Below are 23,925 nucleotides of genomic sequence, written 5' to 3'. Positions count from 1 at the left end.
AACAAACACACACACATTTATCTATCTATATACATCTTGAACTGTGCCGAGGGCTTACTCAATAAAATGCCGATGACTGTCGTGCGATGGACAGACAGCAAGATTTCTAGATTTTATATCCGTACTACCTGCAAATACATTATTTGCTTATGAGGCTACACATGTACACACTAGCCGGCTACACATTGTTACACTAGTATCTACATGCTTTGGGATGGAGCACATGATACGGAATGATGTTATGTGGTAATTTTAGCATTAAAATATTACAGTAATGCAGCTTGTTGCCGATTCTAATGAACATTTTGGAAAAAAATCAGATTTGATAAACCGCAGATGCAAAGACGATTATTGTCTTGTAAACTGGTTGCAGTAATTAAAACAAAGTAGTAATCAGATCAAATTTTTGGTATCTGCTCTACCTAAACACAATATTTGGATTTCTCTAGGTCGTTTTAAGTGGTGATGTGTTATCGGGGGCCAGTGTGTGATTGTGGGCGGTGCTTATCTCTTCTCTCTATCTCGTTTGCTGCTTTACCTTTTCTTATCCCTCTATGGAGTCAGGTGCCCTCGACTGGCCGACTGGGTGGGTGAAGGGAGGAGCGGGCTCAAAAAGGAGGAAAATTCGCAGCGCCACATGGGCATCGAACCGACGTGCTTTTGGGTTTAGACGCCAGTCCTCTAATACTCGGCTATCCACCTCCTCCACGGAAATGAAATGCACGCTAAACACGCAGACATCCAAGAGACGCGATGAGGACGATAAACACATAAATAAACGAACAAAATACATAAATAAACAGATGCAGTGCGAGCAAAAACAATCAAAAGCCGTTTCACACAATCAATAAATAGCACAACGAACAGAACAGAATATTCACGACACATTCAGACCTGGAGGCCAACCATTACAAGAGATGCTTCAAACGATCATTGCACAGGACACAAGCTGCCAAAGTACAGGGAGGAACAAAAAAAAGAATTTTGATGTACGGAGGGTCTACAGATACAGAAAGCTGATATGCTGGGAGGTATAGAGAGGGGTTTGGGGGGGCCACACACAGGCAAAGCACGTTCCGTGATGCACAGCACTTAGAATAAAGAGTAATTATCAAACCAAGCATTGAAGGACATTTTTTTTTTGTTTTAAAAGATGCAAACTCACGATAAAAGATGAATGAAATTCGCCTCCAGCGGAAAAGAAGCCACCAGGCTTGTTCATGGCCTTTTCATTCGACACAGCTGGAAAAGAGAAAAAGAGAATTGTTGAAAGTGTGGTATTTAGTAATATCTTGTATACTGGGTCATTCATGTTGTAGATAAACTAGTATTAAAGAAAGGTTTAGGGGCGTTCAGAAACAGACTTTGAGTAGAAATGAACTGTGTGTTTTCTGGTTTGACACATTCTGGACACACACAAGCATTTAACACATTTCCGAAAACACAATTGTAAGATCACTTGGTTATCCACAGCTCATCACCGGGGAGAGGAATGAACGAACGAATGAATTCTTTATTCCTGGGGAGAGGAGAAAATGGGAGACTGTCGTGTACTTTCACTTGCTTGAAATATTTCAAAGGAAATGGTTGGTGAGGGCAAACAATCGAGGTTGTGACAGAAAACTTCATAAAATATCCATCTTTTTAGTTTAAGATTAACAATAAGTTCTTGTCAATTTTATTTTTGTTTATTTCATTCACAAATGCGGAAGCTGAACGAAATTGAACTCTGCGAGGAAATGAAAAATGATAAAACCAAAACCATTTGACATAGTCTGAAATTTCGTGGAATTCGAACCCAGACTTTACGGATTATTCACTCTTGTGACATGGATGCGAAAACAGACTTTCTCACAGGTAGAGAAAGAGGTCAAAGGTTGCCTGCTAAAAATAATAACAGCAGACGACAGAGGGTCTCCAAATGATGATTGAAAAACTGAAAAAAATTCAAAATACAGGCTTAGACCAAATCTTGAGGCGTCAGAGGGCATCATGGGGGAAATACAGATTCCACAAGTATTTACATGGTGAATGGATTTCAGACTTGATTCTAATTATAGATAACAACATCTCGTAGACAGAGCGACTATAAATAGGTCGGAAACTTTTCAAATAGGCAAGAAATCCTCGGAAAGGAAATGTGTAGTAAGTGTAGTTAACCATAGAGACACATTTCTTCTTTCTTTCTTTACGAAATGTGTAGAAAGTGAAGTAACTATTAAAAAAGCACGTTTTCTTCTTTCTTTTCTTGTTTTCTCCTTTCTCTTTACTTTTTCACTTTTTCTGAATAAATGAATAATTGGATGAAAAAAAAATGATAATCAGTAAAACCATGTTGCAATAAATATTTCAGTTTTATCTTCAAAATCATTTTTGCCCAGTCCTTGGTGACTAAGACACACTGAAGCTTTGTTTTCAGTCTTATAATGTAGACACAGTGAAACATTGAAGGCTTTTACATAACAGTTATTTAAAAACATCCTAATTTTAGTGAAAATTAGGAAATAAGGATCAGAGGATAAACCTATGCCCCCAAAATTATTTCGCATCCTGAAGCTGTTTCAGCAACCAAATATTTTGTCCAAAGTTGCTCTCGGGACATTTTGTAAACTATTAGGTTCGCGTTGATGTTGACCTCTTGACCTGTTCTTTTTTTACCAGCATGTTTTAGCGTTTTCTCTTTCTCTCTCCCTCCGGTCCTATCGTTATTATCACCCCTTTCACAAAGCTTAGTTTGAAATTCATTTCGCGCGTTTCCATTATTGACCATTGCCTCTCATTTTTTTATTCCTCCAAGAAGAGGTGAGTTTTGGAGATTCTTAATCCTTCATTCCCTTTTCTCTTATTTTTCGGACGCTTTTCAAGTAAAATAAATTCTCTCTCTCTCTCTCCACTTTTGGCAAGTGATATTTGGAATATTTGGAGCCACAGCTTGGAATTGAAGTGAATTTGAGGTATACCGACACTCAAGGAACCTAAACAATCATTGAAGCTTGTGTTTTCGGGAGGAACTTAACAGATTGACTCGCTTACCAGCAGATGAGTTGTGTATGTGTGTGTGTGTGAGACAGACAGACAGACGGTGGTAGTGTAAGACTTGATGTTGTTATTATTTTGCTTCTATCACAGTCTATACTTGGCTTTTTTCACAACTCTTTTTTGAGCTGACATCTTCCATTGCACTTCATCTTCCACTGCCTTTATTTTTGCACATTTCTATTGAGCATCACTACTTGGGTACTTATTTCCGAGTTCCCATTATTGTATTTATGTGGACAAAATTAAAAATTAATAATATTTATAGGATTACACCGAAGATTATCATTTCTTCTCCCTCCACAATGTCCTGCACCCTGACAGCACACGATGTTTCTTCAAGATGCTTTTAAATAATTTATTTTTAGTAAATAAATGTTCTTGAAAATCGATTTCTTCATTTAAGAAACTTGACTTTCAAAATCATCATTTTTCTGCAAATTTATTAAACCTGATTTGTGCACCTGAGGTCTCTGGACATTGGTTATCAACGCCTTTCCCGTTTGTTCTTTTCGATTATTTCCCTTTCCAAACGATTTTACCTTCTCCTCCACCAACTGTTGAAACTTAGGTTCTTTGTGTTTTCTTCCTCTTTCTTGTTAATTTATGAATTTTTTAGTACTGTCTTTTGTTTTTCCCTTGCAGCCCGCAAGTGTTCAGACCAGTATGAACATTGGCTTCTCCATCTCCACTCCTCTCAAACAAACATTCACACAACTTGTGCTTTCAGTTGATTTCTGTCGTTTTAATTCTTTCACCACATCAAAGGTATATCGGATTTGATAGAAAGCGCAGGAAGTAGTTCATGATACAATATGATCAAGAAGAACAGTAAGCTAGAGCAACAGTAACAATCAATGGATTTGTTGTCAAATTTGTTTATATCTAATGAGCTCTCGTGAATTGAAAAGTTGGTTTGTAAAATTTTACAGGTAAAATGTTATGAATGACTTAAGAAAAAATCACCTCCTCTCTCTCCCTCTCTCACACACTCTATATCTCTCTCTCTCTCACACACACACACTCTATATACAATGAACATGCTTGTAGTATTTTTTTAAATGAAGTAGTACTATGAACATTTCTCGGAAGAAAATCAATCATTCAGTCAATCAATCAATGAGAGGATCGATAACTAACCGGGCGTTAACTCTCACTGACTGAGGTGACCTAACGACCTCCCTTCTGGGAAATAAGTGAAATATAATGTCGCTTGCCTTCCGCCACTTGTCTCTCCTTCATACATCTGTTACAACCTTCCCACAAGGCCTTTCGACCATGTACAAACTGAGCAAATACACTCTACCGATCTGTTTTGCAGATATATACTATCGTAAACAAACATCGCGAAAACAAAGTTATACTCGTTCTTTCTCAAACAAAGCGGATTGTTGATAAACAAAGACCTCAAAGGCAGAACAACAATCATTGTACGAAGCTTTTAAAAACATTTTCTGAGAGTCATATTTCTTTGGAAGGATGTAGACATAATAGAATCATTTGAGGACAAGAGAGAGGTACACGGGAAAAGCAGGTTGGGAAGAAGACAGGTAGACAGCCAGACAGCCAGACAGGCACGAAGGTACAAAAACAGTCAGATAGACAGACAGACAGACAAACTAGTTTACCTTTTGTCCCATGGGCTTGACATCCACCTTCAAGGCACTTTCCAACTCTCCGCGAATATGGACTTAATCCACATCCAGTTCGCATACAACGCCGCCTCACTCACTCTCAGGCCGCCTGTCTGCTCTTTCTTCTCCAGCAGTCCTCTCCCCTTCTCCTCCCCCTCCTCCCCCAGTGCACACACACGCTCGCCTCATTTTCCGACCCTTCCTCGCAATATTTCAAGATGCGAAACAAAAAAAAAAAGATTATTTTAAAAGGCTGTATATTACGATCAGTGTGTCCAGCCTACCCCATTGCTGGGTAGCGAGGTGAGACACGGGACATCGCTAACTCCCGCGGAACGCTCGCAGCGTGCAAGTGGCGCCATTTTGTCTGTCTTCCTCCGCTACAGGAACTTAACAGTCACCTCCCCTGATCGCCGACTATCACCCTCCCGACCAGGCTGCTGTGAATTCGAAACCGCTCTCTTCTGTTTATTCGTCTGTTATTGTTATTAATATGCTATTTATTTCAAGAATTTATTTTTTTTTTCGGATTTCCTGTAAGCAGTGTATGAACAAGGGAATTTTTTTTTTAGTTCCTTGCTATTGTTATGTTATGAATATTTTATTTATTTGTACTTGTTTATTCGCTGCAAAATAGATAGTTTTTGGGATGATGTCTGGATGGCGGTATGAGATATGGATTAATAGTGTGAAGTAGACATTTTTCATGGAAATGTTTAGCACTATATCATCTGTTGTCTGTTGCTCGGAGAAAAAAGACATTTTTTTTTATTCTGTCTGCCTTTGTGACTGGACGGCTGTCTGTCCATCTGATTGTCCGTCTAACCGGCTGTCTGTCCGTCTGACTGGCTGTCTGGCTGGTTGGTTGTATTTTTGATTCGTCATTCCCCAACCCAGGTTAGCACCTGCTCAAACTAAGAAGAAACTGGATTGAAAATCAATTTGTATTTAAAGTTTTCGCACCGCAAATCAGCAATCCCAGGCTCAGACCTCTCGCCTTCCCCTCCCACACACAGCCTACTTATATTGTATGTATTGATCTATTCACCACCACCACCCGACTCCCCATTGCCATGATATAGCCTTAGTTGCTGGCATGGCATAAAACACCAATAAACAAACAACAACAAACCCGACTCCCCCCTGTTTCTATGTACACACTCGACAGTCGTTTCACCTCACCTGCGTGACGTCACGAACCTCGCGTGTCTCAACTTTCCTCTTCTAATACACGGTTGCACTTACCTGTCAGTCTCAGGTGACAGCAACTGTTTACACCAACCAAGATGGTAAATACTCATGCAGAGGACCTACACGACTAACACAGAACTACTGTGCTTTATGCTTTATTTAAGTACCTCACAACGTGTACAGAGTTTGATGCCGAGCTAACACACCTGCTGGGTTAGCTCACCTTTTGTATTTCCAAACACGTGCAATACACGTCACGTGCTCTAGACCCTACCCAGTTCTTACTCAAAACTACAACATGTGTAATTTCTATAAAAAAAAACCCCAAACAAACAAAAAACAAACAAACAAACAAACAAACGAAAACCCACGAGTATGCAAAACACCTCAGGACCTGTAATAATTTACACGCGCTTCTGTTGTATAGAAAAATGTTTTGCTTTATGTTATATAAAGAAAGGTCTTTACTGTTCTATAGAAACCTGTCTGCATGCTCTTTCTTTTTGTTGTTTTCGAAATACATCTTTTAATACTTTTTAAAAGAATTTGCAGCTTACCGGAAGATTTATTTGAACCAATCCGTTCTCTATGTTTTATATACTCTGTATATGTCATCTTAACTCACATTTTAGAGACTGGTTCGCTAGAAACCAAACCTGGCTATGCTCTTAACAAAAGCAAGAACTTCAGTTTTTAAATACTAAAATCTTATCAGCAAACGCGTAAAAATTTCAAACTTAAAAAGTACATATACTCTGCGCCATACACCCCGTAAAGAAAATAAAAAATTGGGCCTGGGGTAAGGTCTCTAACACTTCACTCTCCAACCAACCTTTGCCTTTGAACATTAATCAGAGCATAAAAAAGAAATAAAAATGAAAAAAAGAAAAGTAAGCATTTAAATATTTAAAAAATCAAAATCAAACTGATAATTTACTTTTATCAGGCTTTGAACTGCCGCAGTCCGTTTATTTTATTTACGAGACTTCACGAGAAAGCTGAGTGGGAAATCGGAAGGAAGTTTGTACAGACAGTATCCCAGACCGCCTCAAAACGTGTTTACGCGCAGACAGGAAGACCACCTTTATCACGTGCTAACGCCGTAAACTGTTTACTGCATTTACGCAGGATAAAGGTGCGCATCCGTTCTGCGCACGATAGCCTCGTCTTCCTCCCTTTTCATGAACTCGCGTGTTTGGGGAGAGGTCAAGGCCACGAATGACTTATTTCCTCTCCCCTCGCCGGTTAGGTTTGTCATTTTTATTTATTTATTTTGTTGCTTGAATCCCGTGGTGAAACGGGGGCGAGGGTGGGAAGAGAGAGACCAACCTCGGCAAGCATAGAAAGGCTACTTTCCTTTAAAGTTTATTTTTGTTTATTACGGCAGAAGCATGAAAGGTTTCTGTGTGGACGACACTTCCAGTTGCATGATGGGATATACAGACCTTATGCTCATTGACTACAGAACCTTTACAGGGTCCAGGGTGCACGAGTCTAGGATAGCAGAATTCTGGCGATGAATCATATCAAAAAGTGATGCCCATGACACAAATCCGCCCCATGGTACTTTTTTTGTGTGTAACATGACCAGTCCATTGAATAATGAAGAAACTCAGCCACGCGTTGATGCAACAGGGAGGACGCAGGAGAGGAGGGGGCAGAGGAGAAGATTGGTTCTGGTTTTTCATCAAGGGCCTGGATTCATCCCTAGGGGTTTTGTTTCCTGAGATCAAAAGCCTGCCTTTAGTCAGGGCGAGCACTCTTTATTGAAGGCTGTCGATGATTTGTCAAGCAATGAGTTGTTACTAATTAATAGGGCATCTTCTGGCAATTAGACCACAGATGGAATAAGATAGGAAAGGGGGATAATAATATATACACAACATCATTTCTTCGCTTTTGAAAACGGTTTAGGAAGTCCTACAACTTCAAACAATTGAAGTATATTCAACAAATATTGTTTACAGGTTTGTTTTAACAATATCAATCAGGTCAGCAAGCAAGCTGATTTGTTCATTTCTCCAGCTTGCTGCGTTCAATGTTTTCAGGTAACAGCATGACCAGAAGCATATTCAGGACAGAAGAAAGCTGAACAAGACTGTTCAGTAAATATTTCAAAAATATTTCTGCAATCATACACGACTGTAAATATTTAGGAATTTTTTTATAAGTTCATTTAAGAAAACAAACAAAGCATATTGCTGTGTGTCAACAGCAGTTTCAGCTCGTGACCACCTGTTCATCTTACCTTCCGTAACATTTTGTTTATTTTATGTTTTTCGTTTAGTTTTACTGTTGAAAACAGTTTACACGATGAGTAGATTAGCCAGGAACACAACATGGAATGTGTGAATTTGCATTATTCACACAGTTTTTCGCGAGTCCCTTAAAAATGTTGACCTGCTTCTCGTGGTCAACATTTATTTACTGTTAAGTGTATGCATGTAACAACAACACTTTACGCCTGCATTTTCAATAATAACAATAAGAAGAAAGATATGAATTATCTGCACGGTATGCATGTAAAGAGAAAGCTGCGATGATGATTTACTAGACGAGAAAAGGAAGAGAAAGGAAACAAGAATCGAGGGTTAGAAGAGAGGCCGCTAAACTAACTGAATTCAAGAAATTAAACAATAGAAGACACAACAAAGATTAGAGATCGTGGTACAGTGACCAGCTACTAGCAATACAGTAGGAAAACAAGTGTATAAACAGAAAAGTAGAATTGGCACAAAAGGCAAAACTATTATCTTACTGATGACTCATTTCACAGAAGGCAGGTTTTTGAAAAAGAAATGGACCTACAGAAGATGATAATTAAGGATGATAGTAGGTCATGTTGTATCTATCTATTAATTCTCCAATTAATTTTAGCTATGTGTATATGCATATAAATATATGCACACACAGTACAGGATGACTACGATGACACATAGCTGCATGCAGTACAATGCATGTGACACACAGCTGCATGCACTACAACATGACTGCAGGTGACACACAGCTGTATGCAGTACAACATGACTGCAGGTGACACACAGCTGTATTCCTCACTCATCCTCCACAGGTTGCTGCCACCCCACAACAAACAACAAAATGACGAGTGCAAACAAATAAATGACAAAGCCGAGATTTTTAAAACTGCATCCGATCTCTAGCCCAGCGACATTTATGTCCCTTGTTGCAAAATAAAACTCCATTTTTAATTTTTGTCTATCAGAGTTCTTGGTCTGTACATTTTCACACGTATACTCTTACGAACATCGTCTCGCAGCGTCCCTCGCACTCGTAGGAGAAGTTGAATCGTACTCGTAGGAGCAGTCTATGATATTTTCCTTGATAGTGGATTTCACTAAAGCTCTTGTCTGCTCTTGTGATGTCCATTACCCAGCACTAGCACCTGATTACCAGAAAAAAGTTAGCGAGTTCCAGACAGTATTGTCGCATTATTTTCGGTAACATGATGGACCATTTTGTTTCATTATGTGTCAGCGGCCATGTTTGGCCTAAAGTCACTTCAACACCTTTAACAGTAGCACATCTCACCTTCACACCATCAACCATTTTTCCTCTTCCCTCTCACTTGCTCAGGGTAGCCACGAGCTCCTTCCAGGCTTCTTTATTTATTTATGTTGAATGCATTGCTGGTTTTTATCACTCACTGGGCTTTGAGTTTAATTAATTTACTGCAAACTTGCACATCTTGATCTTTATTGTTATATTGAGTTTGGGGTTAAACTCCTTTTTGGTTTTTTTTTACCTGCCGAGGTAACGGAGAGCAGTTGTAACCCGTTAACTGTCACACGCCTTTCACACTCATCAGTGTAATGGGATCACTAGTTTTTATTGTTTTAAAAATTGCTAAGGCTCATATGTTTTGTTACTAGAAATGGTGTCCAACACAAGCTAGACCACCACCACCACCACTAATAATAATAATAATAATAATAATAATAATAACTCTTTCATGTGGGTAACGACTGTGATCATATTTCTGAGAACTGTTTTGTAATCAAGTATTGTACATGTAATTGAGACATATTGACTATCACAACTAACTACATCATGGTGGCTGTCTTTCTTTCATTAAGTAATTGTGGAGAAGAAAGATGATGTAGATAGCATACATATTGCATTCTTTTTATGATGCTTGGGTTTTTTAATAACTTTGTTTCTCTTAGGATAGGTATTTAATTTTAATTCATAATGTTGTGTGGTTTAATTTAATATTACATTGATTAGGCAACATCAACAAGTAAAATATATTACAACTGCTGTTGTTCTTAGTTAAATGCTAGGAAACGTTCTCTGTTGTCTCTCTCTCTCTGACACACACACACAGAGAAACACACACACACACTTACACACGAACACATATATATATTTATATTCACACACACTTCACAAGTGATATTACTACTAATATTAATTTAATAAATAATTTAGTGGTTTCATTAAATACTACAACATTTATAATCCACAAGAACTACACAAATTATTCTACAATTATAACTGATATCAGCTAAATGCAAGTAAACATTTCTTCCCACACACATACGCGCGCGCGGAGACAAAGATATAAAAAAGGATGGGACACAGAAAGCCCAAACAACATGCAACTAAAAAGAAAATCACAATAAGACCAGTCAGCATTTAAAAAAAACGGTACGGGTATACCATTACAGTATTGCTTACAGCAGGAGATTTACAAGAGCAAAGTCCCGTTGTCGGGTGGTAGTGTCAGCCATGATTTCTCCTGTTGCAGTCTACCGAGCGCGTAAACCACGTCTACTCCCATTTGGGAGAGAGAGACAGATACTATAATACCGGGGTAGCTATTTGGCAGGGGGTGTGGAAGCTTGGCCTGACACCGGCTGGCAGCACTCGAGACAGGGAGTTGGCGACGTGACCGAGAGTAAAGTAGAACGTTACTCGCTACAGCCTATCGCTGACTGGGTCACGTCGTCTGGACCGCTACGTCACCTCGGCCTATTTTTAGACAGCCGATAGGTGGACGGGGTGCCACGAAGCAGACGCGAAAGCAGCACAATTTTTCTGCTGATACAGGTGATTTTACGGCCTGGCGTTGATCGTAGTCCGAACAGATGGGGGTAAGTGTGAGGGGCTGGGGTAGTGTGGGTGGGTGAGGAGGAAAAGGAGGTGAAGGAGGGAGGAGGAGGAGGCACGACACTCAACACGCGCTGCAGATGTGACGTGGTTTTTGGCCGAGTGTGCAGTAGATATGTTGTAGGCTTTTGTCGCGAACCGGTCCACGACAAACGTAAACCGAGAGTTGATTGTCACCCGAGGTTTATTCTGTTTGCGAAAGTATGTTTTTAAACCCTGTGAACTCGTGACTTTCTACTCATCTCTCGACTGTATGATGGTCTAGCACAGTGCGTACTGTGGAGCGTCAGATGTGCTGGCGTGAGTCATGTTCTACTCTTTCCTTCTCTTTCTCTCATGGACCAGTGCAAGGCGACACTGCTGCTCTCACGTCGTCAGGCGGTGTGACAGGCACGCGCGCACGCAGACAGACAGTTCACGATCTCTGCAAAGGTCTTGTTCCAATTCCAGATTCGCCCTTTACAGTCCTGTCTGTGTCCTCGTACATACGGGTACGCCAGGATCCGATGGATGTAATTTATGACGACGGGAAGAACATCCACATGCCTGTTGTTAGGATTAACGTTCTGTCTTGATGCTTGTGTGTGTATGTGTGTGTTTAAACATTTGCTTTCTTACATCGTTTGTATGTACTGTCTGGAACTTCTGGCTACTGAACATCAGTCAGACAAGTACTGGTGGGATTGTTCCAGTGGTTCCCTTAAGGTCGACGTCAGCATTGCGATTGAAAGGAGAAATAAAATAAAAACATGGACAGAGAAAAATATTTTAAAAAACTGTAATAAACGTTTTCACGAGAAGGGGTAGAAATAGTCCATGTAGCTTTGCTTATTCACTTATATTCAGTGAATATTAAAAAGCTTTTGTGATAAAGGGAGGGAAGTCTTCTCAAATAAGCTAGTTCCGCAGATGATGAGAATGCCGAATAGTAACCTACACTGTTTTGGATGGTTGACTTTGAAAACGCTCCATAAAAGAAAAGAACGACAAAAAAAAAAAACAAAAAAAAAACAAAAAAAAAACAAACAAACAAAAGAAGTAAATGAAGAAAAGAGCGAAAAATAAAGGTTATACAAAAGATAAATAAAGAAAAAGTCGTGTCTTACACATGGTTAGACCCGAGGTAGTCGAGGATAATTTTGTTATTTAAAATATTGAGTATTCTTTTTGTTTTTCTTTTATTTATTTTGGTTAAGAGTCTGTAACATTTCTGTTACAAAATATGACTCATGAAGTAATGTGTCCTGTCGTCAAAATGAACAACATTCTGCTTGAAATCTTCAAGGATAGACGGTTCCATGTTTTGTACAGATGTGCTGAGAGAAGGTTTTGTTTAAAAAAAAATAGTAAGCTAAATTCCAAACAAGAGGGAGAGAGGACGGGGTGGGGTAGGCATTGGCGCATGTATCATACTGGGTGTGAGTGGTGCAGTGGCTAAACGCCTTCTGAGGTCAAGTGTTAGGAGAGAGAACTAAAATCATGGGTTAATAACAATAAAAGTTTGAATATTTTACATTATGTGGAGAGGTAACTAGACCTGCAAATCGACTGGGAGGCGAAGTAAAGATGGAATCAGTGCTTTGAAGAAATGGTGTCCACACACACATGATGCTATCTTCCGTGGAAAGATAACCCAACGCGACTGACTACAACAAACATTTCAGTTGATTTGAAATTAAAAATCGGAACATGTCGATTTTTGTTTGATTAATGGTCACGAACTTGTATTTTTCGCATCGATTCGCATTGTATATTGTTACTATTATTACATATATTTATCTATATTTACTGTAGTGTATAACTGATAAAATGAAAAATCAGTTTCTTGTGCTTAGTTACAGATTTATGCAGATAGAAAGAAAATAATTCCACAAAATAATACTGCTGTGTAAGTGATATATTTTCCTCAGAAGAAGGCAGGATTTGGTATATTTTATATATCTATCTTTGATTAGCATTGTCCACTTGTCACTGGCTTATGTTTAGAGGAAATTTAGGGGTGATTAACAATGAAGGAAACTCCTCACATGTTTTATGAGCGTGCTGCCTGTATTTTTTTAACAATGATCCAAAAATTTCTTTTTTCATATAAAACTTTCTATTCTATTAATTATCCACTTGACTCTACACCTTGCTACTCCCTCTGTTTCATTCTCCGAAACTTGATGAAGGTCATATAAGACCATGAAAACATTTATTATTATTCATGATCTCGGTGATTCAGCTTAGAGTTTCTTGTGATGGAAAAGTAAATGGTAGTTTCACTTTTCGAAAAAAATTGCACACCCAAGAAAAAAGAACTTCTCTAAAGTCAGTTTATCTCATCTTCCATTGATACACACTTTACAAAAAAGCTGCGAAAAATCAATCAAAAAATCTTTTTACGTGTCATCCATCATTTCTAGGATTTCAAAAAGTTATCGAATAGTTTATTTTTAGAGATTTTATTTAGTAAAGACAAAGCCTAAGATGCATTGTTAGATGAGTGAGAGAGTTGGGAGAAACTCTAAAATATATCCCTAAATGTTTTTCATTTTTCCTAATCGAGTTCTCTTTTTATTTTTCCACTTGAATTCGGCAATGTTTATCAATGAAAAAAAATGCGGATGGACGCAGGAAAGTAGAGAGAAAGAGAGATGTAGAAACGAGTAAAAAGGTCAACTGCGAGGTCCATAACAAGTTGTTCAAACATTTATATAAAATTGTCGAAAGAAAAGTGAGATGAAGAAGTCAAATATCGGTTAGTGTGCCACATAGACACATACTATGTCACATTTGTGGAAGAAAACTTGTAATGTTGGCTCTTGAAAAAAAGAAAGGTGGTGTTTATTTAGAAATGAGATAAAGAAAGGGATTAGATGAAATAATAATTGTCCACTATATTCCAAGTGGAGGGGATTGTAGATAACTGTTGTATAAAGGCAGGTTGTGGAGTAAGGTGTGTGTAGTTGTATGACTGAGAGTCGATTGAGAGATCTTGAACCTGATTATTTACAAAAAGAATTAACTCATTCTTATATGCAAACATCAATATTTGCAATCTCTCTCTCTCACACACACACACACAGAAACGTACATAGAGACGACGACGACAACGATGATGATGATGAGTCAATTATGTAAAAGAACAAGAAGAATTTGTCCGCGAGCTGTTAGGCGATTAATCGGCGGAGACAGGAGACAAGTGTTTGAAATTCTACAGAAACCATGTACCTGTGTGTGCACACACTGAAAGTCGACTGAGGGATGTTGACCGTAATTATGTTCTCTTTCATATACAAACATAAATACTTGCATACAATTACAGACTGTCACAAGGTGACCTGGGAAGGGACCTAACATCGCCCACTGAAAGGTCTAGTGTAGTGTGGGTTATGTAAGAAAAGAGTTATGTGTCAGCTTAGAGAGTCAGTCAGTCGTCCCTTGACCATCACCTGTGGTTTGGGGGGATCACATGGACAGACAAGACAGCTGACAGGCCCGCCACTCTTGTCTATTGTGGGCGACAGTCATCAGGTGCTGTACAGGACGACCAGTCCAGTCTTTGACCTTCTTAAGCCAGTTCTTCCTACCCTCAAAGGTGCCTTTAATAATAGTCTTTGACAAGGTATCGTGCCGGTCACGTGGCCAAAGAAGACATACGTCGCTTGACTGTTAAAAGTAGAGGTTCCTGGTGTCCTGCGAGTGTGGCCATCTTGTTTCGTACAAAGTCGTTGGTTCTATGTTCTCTGTTCCCAGAGCAGCCTCCTCAGGTAGTTGTTCTCGAATACCTGGATTCTGCCCGAGGAGAGTCAACGTGCCACATCTGTAGACCAGGATCGGTACGACCATGGATTTGTACAGGTTGTGCTTGGCAATGAACCTTATGTTATGGCTATGCCAGATTCTATCTAGTCTAGTCATTGTCGCTGGGACTGGTAGGTCTGCGGGTTCACTGTCTCTAGCCTGGTTGTTTTGAAGGATGTTGGTGTCTGTCTTCAGCTGGAAGCTGTACAGATCCTTCCAGTACTCAGTCCATCGGTTGAGTACAGGATTACTTTATGTGAGAAGGTGGTCATCGCTGCCCTCGATGACTGTGGTCTTGTGCTGATCTGTCTTAGTGAGGTTCTCAGTAGTTGACAGGCCTTTTTTGCTGTCATTCTATTCTTCATATCCCGGCATAGGATCTCGATCCCGTTCTCTCGAGCTACCTTAATCCCTTTCTCGATAGGACAGTTCCCTTCTTTGTCTTTGGTCGGGTTTGTTTTTCTTTTCTCTCTTCAAGGCACTCTATTGGTCACAGGCATCTAGGATGTCATTCGTGACCCATGGCTGTTTCTTATTCCTTTGTCGATCATTTCGTGTGTGTGTGTATCTCTGGACTGGGACAGGCTCGAATCTGTGTCGCCGGGACTCGAATCTGAGTCGTCGCTCTCTGACGAGGTTGCCAGATCGGACAGGAAGTCACGACAGACAGTGGGACGTAGCACTTAGTACGATTAGTATGGATAGCACTGGGACATCCTCTAGATGAGGCATTTTATTACATGTATATTTCTCCATATTTTGTCTGTTAAATAAATTCTTATTGTTGCACATCGTTAAATCCTTTTTTTCAGGGAAAAGCAGGGGTAGGGGCTCGTGCACTGTATTGCGGAAAACGAGAGCAACTAACCTGAGGTTATTGTACATTGTTTCCCTACAAGATTATGTTGCTGTGGGAAGCAAGAGTTAAAACCTGACTGTCACCCACGGGGTCAGTCTCCGTATTTGTCGTAAAACTCAGGAATATTGCAACACACAGAAACATGCACATACTTCTCATATACCTGTGTGTATTTATATGACCGAGAGTTAGTTTAGGGGTACTGAATATTAATGGTGTACGTTCTCATTTATATGGATATATATCTATAAACAGTTACCGCCACACAAACAAACAAACAACTAAATGGATAGACAGACTACTGAAAAAGCAATCAACAGGCAGACTGACAGAGAAAGGTGTTTATGGTGTAACCATAACAGTTAACTACTAACAGCAAACAAGGCCCCTGTGCATCGAGCAATGCCTACAGCATTTAAATGCGCCTACAAACCTCTAGAAACACCTGATGACACCTAGCCGCCAACTGTAATCCTTGTATTTTATGTTCAGTTCCCTCGGACTGTTTCCTGTTAGCTATCCCGTACGACCCACGTGACTGACTGGCGAACTATTGTACTGGAAGCATGTTCCCCTCGTGCACCTTGACCGGGTGGACATTTATTCAGCGTTTAAATTGCCGCCAGGCGTTGTCAGGTGTGTCGGTAGACTTATGCCAATCACAGGTAAACATTGTCGGCTCATCCCGAGCCTGGACGCTCACCTGAAGCCAACGCCTTCCACCAACGTTCCCCTACGTCGAGTTTACGTCCTGCCGCCGTTTTGTACTTAAACACGCCTTTTATCACCTTGTACCTATCACAGAAATCTGTCAGGTAGGAGAGTCAGGAAGCGAGACACCACTTGAAAATAATGCAGTTCTCAAAGAATGTAATTGTCCTACAGTACAATTCCACAGACATCCCCCACCTTCTCTCTCTCTCACAGAGAGACAGACAGACGGACAGACAGATGGAAATAATTCAAGCAAAGCCGACGGGCCAATCTGGCATCAAGTTCACTAGTGACCCCTTCACGATCCTTATATGGTCATTGTTCTTCCGACAGACTGATAAAGTTTCTTTCTTTCTTCCTTCCTTTCTTTCTTTCTTTCTTCTGTTCGCCCATGTGGACCTGCTTCTCTTGGTAGTGATTATGACCGAGTATTTTCTCTGTATTTTGTCACTCACTCCAGTGATCCATGCCAAAGATAGAAGGAGGCTCACTAGCTACCCCTAATGGCTTTCGAACAAAAGAAGTCGGGTACTGAAAGCCAACTGCAGCTCCATCCATCCTTCCGCAGTGTGGACATGCGTGTCGCATTCTGCGCGTAATTACAGTGTGCTGCGGCGACTGCCGTAGATGGCGCTGGGCTCGCCGGGGCCTCGTTATCAAAGGAGCGGCATGCCAATAATGTAGGTGGCATAATTATGGCGAGAGGTTTGTTTGGAGGGTAGCGACAACCATGGCTGATGCTCTTTCATCAGTGCGCCCCTGTCCCACTCGTAGTTTTGTCCCTAAAGATTACATTGCATGACAATACATCGTGTGTCAGGCTCGGTGATCAAAAGGCAAGCTCTGGAACTTGCATGATAATAGAGTAAGAAAAGGAAGTTGACTTTGCTTCCCTCTCTCCCTCTCTAACACACAGAGAGAGAGAGAAAGGAGAGAGAGAGAGTTTGTGTATATGTAGGAATGAAAAAAAGAGATTTCAGTAGTGTGTATCTAACGATGATTAAATTTTACAAACTTATAAGAGTAAAAAAAAAATATCCTAAAGAAGGCAACCTCTTATTGAATGTAAAAATTGTGCAATGTTTTGGTCGCAGATGTTTTTCTACTAACACGGAAGGAGTCTACTAACGGCAAAAAACCCTTGTAAGGGTGGAATATAATGGAGAGAGACGGTTAACATATATCTAACAGATAACTTTTCATGTCCATGTAGTGCTTTAATAATAATAATAATAATAATAATAATAATAATAATAATAATAATAATAATAATAATAATAATAATAATAATAATAATAATAAAATAATAAAAAATATTAAAAAATAAAACATTAAAAAATAATAAAAATAATATAAAAATAATATAAAATGTCACTTATATAGCTCCTCATCCCTATCCAAAGGGCAAGCTCCAGTGAACTAGCTGAACACTTTTAATTATTACAATCTTCGTCAAGCTGTTGTTACAACATTTACCTACCTTCTCTAATTTATTTATATATATATACATATTTACTACTCTTCCTGGATTGACACTTAAATATTTTGTCAGCAGCTTGTAGCTTTATTAGACAGACAAACTGTTTTAAGTGATCATCCTCTGTCCAGGGTCCTGTTTGCTCTGTGATTTAATTTTTTATGTTTAGGTATGATTTGTTTTCATTTAAGTTCTTTTTGTTTACATTCCCTTATAAACTCTTCCCACATCAATGTGTATTTTTATTAGTTTTAATGCCTTTGACCTTGTGCTGCTGTTATTATTAATTATTCTTTATTTTTTTCTTTTCGTATTTCTTATTAAACTATTCTCTTGTGGACTGAAGCTTTTAGTGCCACAACTAGCTGTTCTAAAAAATTAACAGAATGAGTGCTAAAAAGGTAATCACAGAATTGCATTTCGCTGAACCAATAGAATCAGAAACAGACAAGTAAATAAAATCATATTTTTGTGTGATTCTGAGAGGCAAGAGAGATAACCGAGGAACAAATTTTATTCATCGATTGCTTTAAAAGTACTTATTGTCTTTTATTGACAATTTGTATTTATAGATTTATACTTTATTATATTTTATATTTATTTAATTGGATTATGAACGAGATTTTAGTAGTAATGCTAGGCAACTGGTCGGCCATTCGCTTGAAGAACGTGGGTGTGAAAACTAAAGAAGAAAAGAAATGAATTGAAAGAAAATATTTTTAGTGACAGTCTGATATTTAAAAAATTCCCACTTCAACCTTCTTATTGCGATGCAAGCTACTGGACCATTCTAGGTGTTATATCTGACTGGTTAGTATGGCTTCTATTCTGTCAAATCATATTAAAGCCACACATTTTACTTTCATTCACAAAACAAACAATGATTACACTTATGTTTGAACCAACAGTAAATTTCGCAGCCCTCTAAAACCATAATCGTCCAGAAATAGTTTAAATAAGACTCCAAAGGGAGTGAACGGACAGAAGAACTTTGGAACGGCCCTCCCACCCAGACACATACCTCCCTCCCTTCAGTTCTGTCAGCTGCTGATTGACAAACAATGAAGGAGGGAACATGAACATTCCACTTACTTTGCCACCTACAGTGTAAGTGTAGGACTGGCTGGCACTACACAGTCGGTGAGGTGACAAACAGCTTCTCTCTCATCAATCATTACATCGTCTCTCACACTGCCATCCTCCCGAGGTCCCCAAGACCTTTACACCGCGTCTGGAGACATTTATAATGTATGTACCCTACTCCATGCTGTAAGCTGATACCATGGAATTTGTATCAGACAAAGCCGACATCCTCAGTTTTGTTTTTTTCAATATTTGTTTCCTATAATTGGGCTTTGGAGCGAGAAAGTCTGTTTTATTCGTTTTTGTGTGTGGACGACACTTTTATTTCTCTAAGTGGTCTAGTAAACTTTCACGGTAGTCATGTTACTAAACTTGTCTGTCTTCTTCAACATTTCTCAGAGAAAGTGTCACTATCTTTTTGTGTTTTTCCCCTCAGAAGAATACTTTTATTGTTTCTGTAGCGAGGCTGCCATGATATTGTTTTCTTACAGCCACAAATGTCAACAAGAACATATGGGTACTCACTCCTAGGTAGATTATCGGGTGCGATCCTCTTGTTTTAAGAGAAGGAGATGGTTAACAGGAGAATAGACTTGAGTACTATATGTTTGTCCACCCCAGAACAAACAAACAAACCAAAATAAACAAACAAACAAAACATCGCCATGGTGCCCTCACTGTGTTCTAAGCCAGACTTACCTTCCGTGTCTGTAGGTTGAATTCAGCTCACGGACCGATGCTGCGGTTTGCTGAGAAGTTTGTTGTGGACAGTTCATGCTTGCTCTGAATTCTGTTTATTCTGTGGAGAGACAGAGAAAAAAATTATCTCAAATTGACTGATGTTTGAGACATTGCAAACAAACAAACAAACAAACAAACAAACAAACAAACAAACCAAGTTTACATTGTGCACAGGTAAATGCCAATAAAACCAACAAAAAACAAAACAAAAAAATCCCACGCGAACTTACACAGACAAAGAAATACAAAGATAGAAGAAATTTTTTATGTTTTTATGTTACTGATCATGATGATGATAATGACCAGAATGAGTGTTAATTTAGAGAGGAAAAAGAAAGCTAGTAAGGGCGACCATTCTGATTTTTGTTACAGCTAAAGACCTCATGGCGAGTCTAATAATGGCATAAAATTGTCGACATATTAGGCTGCACTGATAATAAATATCCTGATGGAACAGCAGTGATTATGGTTGGGGGGATTGTCTTATCTCATTGGGTGGAAGTTTGTTCGTACTACAAGGGAATCGAACCGGTCAGCTCCGGGTTTGAATGTCACCCGGGCGCAAGCTTTCTGTGTGTCTGTCTCTTCGTCTATACTCTGTGTGTGTGTGTGTGTTTCTTTTTTCAGTGTCTATTCCCTGACCATTATTATTGTTCCACACTGTTTCAAACTTCCTTTAATAAACTTCTCTTTTCCTATTATTGGGTAGACAGTTTCATCATGAATAATATTAAAAATTAAAATTCAAAAATCCTAAATGCTAGAACAGCATTGTACAAGTAAAGAGCTCCAATAATGCAAGAAGAATTTAGTAATGAAAATATACAAATTGTAGAGGATTTTTTGCCATAATTATGTCATAACCAGACGAATAATGTAAGTAAAGTTTTGTACCAAAAGTAATGAAGCAAGCAGACAAACTATAAATTCTCAGTCGCTGACAACATCACAAGTAAATCGCTGAGAGAAATGACTGTAGAGGTGTGTTGATATAAATTCTAAACACAAAAGTATTCACACTTAGTCTGTTGGTGTGCGTGTCGGCACAAGCGTACCAATCAGAGTGCAACTGGAATATACAGTTCAGTCTGCTTAGTTGACTACCTTGAACTTTGATCTTTGAAGGTTTAGGCATTTGAGTTTCATTTCCGTGCACACAACCAGGCATACATCGAATATTCAATTGAAGTTGGAGAGGGGGGTGGGAAGAGAGAGAGAGAAGCGAGGGGGAGAGGGAAGAACAGAGAAAAAAAGAGGGAGAAGGAAAGATAGAAAAAAGAGAGAAACACACACTCCAGTCCCCTACACACACACACGGAGTGAGTGGGAGAGAGAGAAGAAGTCTGATTGGTTGATCTCGCGTGGTCTGATGAGACGGAAGGCCCGAAGGACGTTCCACAGAAGCCACAGAGTTACATCGCGCCGGGACGAGATAAAGAAACATTTACAAATATCAATCAGTGGCGCTGGCTTCTAGCAGGTAAGCGAGGTTGCCAAGAAGACAAAATGCCAAACACCTTTCTTACCCTCAATCCTCCCCCTACCTGCACTACTTTCAGCCTCCCAGACAGATTTTCCTCCCAAAACCTTCGCTGCCATCCGGTGGGGCCATGTCTGCGTGCACTAGTCGGGGTGCAAGCATGTTGGTGTAATGGTTAAATTAATTACAAAATTATAAATGTTATCTTTTGCGGCACACGGTACTCAGTGTGTGTGTGTGAGAGAGAGAAAGAGAGAGAGAAAGAGAGAGAACCAAAGGAATGAAATTTGTATTGCTTAGGTCATGTGGCCTCACATTGTGAAAAGTGAGTACAGCTCAAACAATTTTAAGGATAAAATATTACATCTCAAAACATACATTAAAAGAGAGAAAATGTGAGAGTGTGTATGTGTGTGAGAGAGAGAAAGAGAGAGAGAAAAAAGAGAGAACAAGGGATAGCAGTTTCACAGTCAGTTGTGGTGTTGCTAGGATCCTCAACCCCTTGTTCTTATAGTCCAAGATCTAGAAAGTCGACCAACAGCCGTCAAAATGGCTTCTTTAAACCGGAAATTACTACCTGGCACCAAATTTTCCTCCCTTCAAAAGAGCGTATCCCGCCAACACCTCAAAATCTTACTCATACCTCCCACACTCTCCCAAAAATAAAGTTAAAAGCACAAAGATTAAAAATGTTCAAAGGACAGAGTGAAACAGTGCTTACCGTCTCCATAAAATAAACAAATACACAGTTCTTACTATGTTTTTTTATTTATTTTTTATTTTATTTATTTATTTTTTTTTACTTTTATCCCTTCATTACAAATATTAGGCGAGATGCAAGGCCGGCGACAGGGAGAGGCTACACGATCACAGAGTTTGGCGAGATAACGAGTTGAGACTGCACTTATAAAAGGAAAGAGGAAATAAATAAAAAAGAAGAAAGAATAGAGAAACTTATTAAGAAAAAAGGCCTGAAGCATCTTCTTTTTACCTGGTCGTAAGGAGGTAACGAACGTGACTGGTTCACCGTCTCTAGGCCGCATGTAGGGAAAGCAGAGCCTTACCGCCCCTTACCCTCTCGTTCTACCGCGTTTACTTCCCCTGATAAAAATGAAGGGGGCGCTGTTGCAGCCACATGCCCAAGCAAGTCTCGACTGTCTGCGGGGACTCGAGTGGATGCTAGGAGTTGGCTAAAATCCTGATTTCATACAAGCAGTTGAAGTCCTGTACAGGCGCAAGGATACAGTTATCGCAACTGTTTGCCCCGAGACTACGAGCTCCTCCATGAGAAAAAAAGAATGCGCTCACTACATTTTCATCGTTATCATTATCTTTATCAGTATCAAAATTCAAAATCATTATCGTTCGTAATACGGAATCGATGGAGCATGGGGGAGAGAGAGAGAGACGACAAAGATGGCGAATTTCCGGAGGACTAACTCTTTTGCATCGACTGAGATAAACGATGGTGTCTCTGACAATGATCCAGAACGAGCCAGCCGCATCTTGCAGGTCACGTGACCAGGGACGTAGCATGGTTTACGAGATGGCAAAGACAAACGACGGTTATGGCAGTTGCTCGGGTCAGCAGGTCAGAGCTGGGTCCTCACAGTGTCCCTCAAGGAATTGTTTGGATGTACCGATGATCGCGTTCCAGCCTCGTCCATCAGCGTGAGTGGACCGTGAAATGGAGAAGCTTTTATTGAAATCAATCTCTCAATCATTTCAGTCAGCAGCATAACAGATAAAACTGTTTAAATGCAGTGAATTGTGACAAATACTGAACTGTAAAATATTGATATGAATATTAATAAATTTTTATAAAGACATTTAGACAGAAAGACAAGACCGATAGTCTAATCACATCCAAACTTATATTATCTGTATGTTATTTCATTTAGTCAAATAAAAAAAATGAATTTGGTAAAGGTACTGGACCTAACCTTTATCAGTCTCTACAAGTCATCAGAAAGATGACAACCAGGCAGATATGTCACTTAACTTTCTAATAAACTCCTTTTGTGACTGAATTTCAAATTTTTTAAAACTTGAGTGTAGAAAAGTAAGTCCAGCAAGCTGATAATATTGACCTTACAGTGTCCAGAACACATTTTAAAGAATGAGGATGCTGACAGTCACACAAAATAAACACCTGGGAACAAACTGCTTGACTAGAAAAGGTGATTGTAGAAACTTGAAACTCAGACCTCAAGCACCATCTTAGAGTCTGTCTTTGACTGTAGTTCAGACCAAGGTCTACAATCTGTTGTTTGCTTTGTCTGTTTGTCTGCTTGAAGTCACATGCAGTCTGACTTGTCATCCAGTGCAAGATGGCGATTCTTTCAAAAGCAGGAGGTTAACCGAAGGCCACGGAGCAGCATGAAACCAGATTCTGGAACTTTGGCTGCGGATGATTTTTATGTCTGTGCAGGTCTGGTGTGACAAAGGGCTGCAATAGTCTTGGTGTTGGCCAAGGAATAATTTGTGTTGTAAATCTCTTTCTCTCTCTGATAGCCGCGCGCACAAAGAGAGACAGAAAGAAAGAGAATGGACCAAAGCCAAACTATCAAATTAGTAATTTTCCAAATAACTCGCTGGATTTTTTTTTCCTCAGGAAAGGTTTCTGTTATGTGATCTGTTTATCTGGCAATGTTTGCTACCAAGTATGCCACGTCAGCATAACTACATTTACATCCACAAGTGCGCATGTCTGTCTGGGAACAAGTTTAACAAACAATAAGCCTAACAATACCCTCATCATTATGGTTTCTTTTTTTTCTAAGAGAGGGTAGAA

At 39.4% G+C, this 23,925-nt stretch overlaps 2 long non-coding RNA genes across 3 annotated transcripts in view; one reads left to right on the top strand and one right to left on the bottom strand.

Moving 5' to 3' along the window:
* The window catches only part of LOC112569422, an 86,431-nt gene that overhangs the window by 5,556 nt on the left and 56,950 nt on the right, over window positions 1-23,925 (top strand). The window lies entirely within an intron of this gene.
* LOC112569424 overlaps window positions 580-23,925 on the bottom strand; it is a 54,462-nt gene continuing 31,116 nt past the window's right edge. The window contains exons 3-4 of the long non-coding RNA XR_003100427.1: window positions 19,610-19,709; window positions 580-1,242 (exon numbers count right to left, since the gene is read on the bottom strand). This is a non-coding gene — a long non-coding RNA (uncharacterized LOC112569424). The remainder of the gene's footprint in view (window positions 1,243-19,609; window positions 19,710-23,925) is intronic.

This window comes from Pomacea canaliculata, linkage group LG7 (genome assembly GCF_003073045.1).
Source record: "Pomacea canaliculata isolate SZHN2017 linkage group LG7, ASM307304v1, whole genome shotgun sequence".
Lineage (NCBI taxonomy): Eukaryota > Metazoa > Mollusca > Gastropoda > Architaenioglossa > Ampullariidae > Pomacea > Pomacea canaliculata.
Note: the sequence above shows the minus strand (reverse complement) of the source record. Positions and strands in the feature narration are given on the sequence as shown.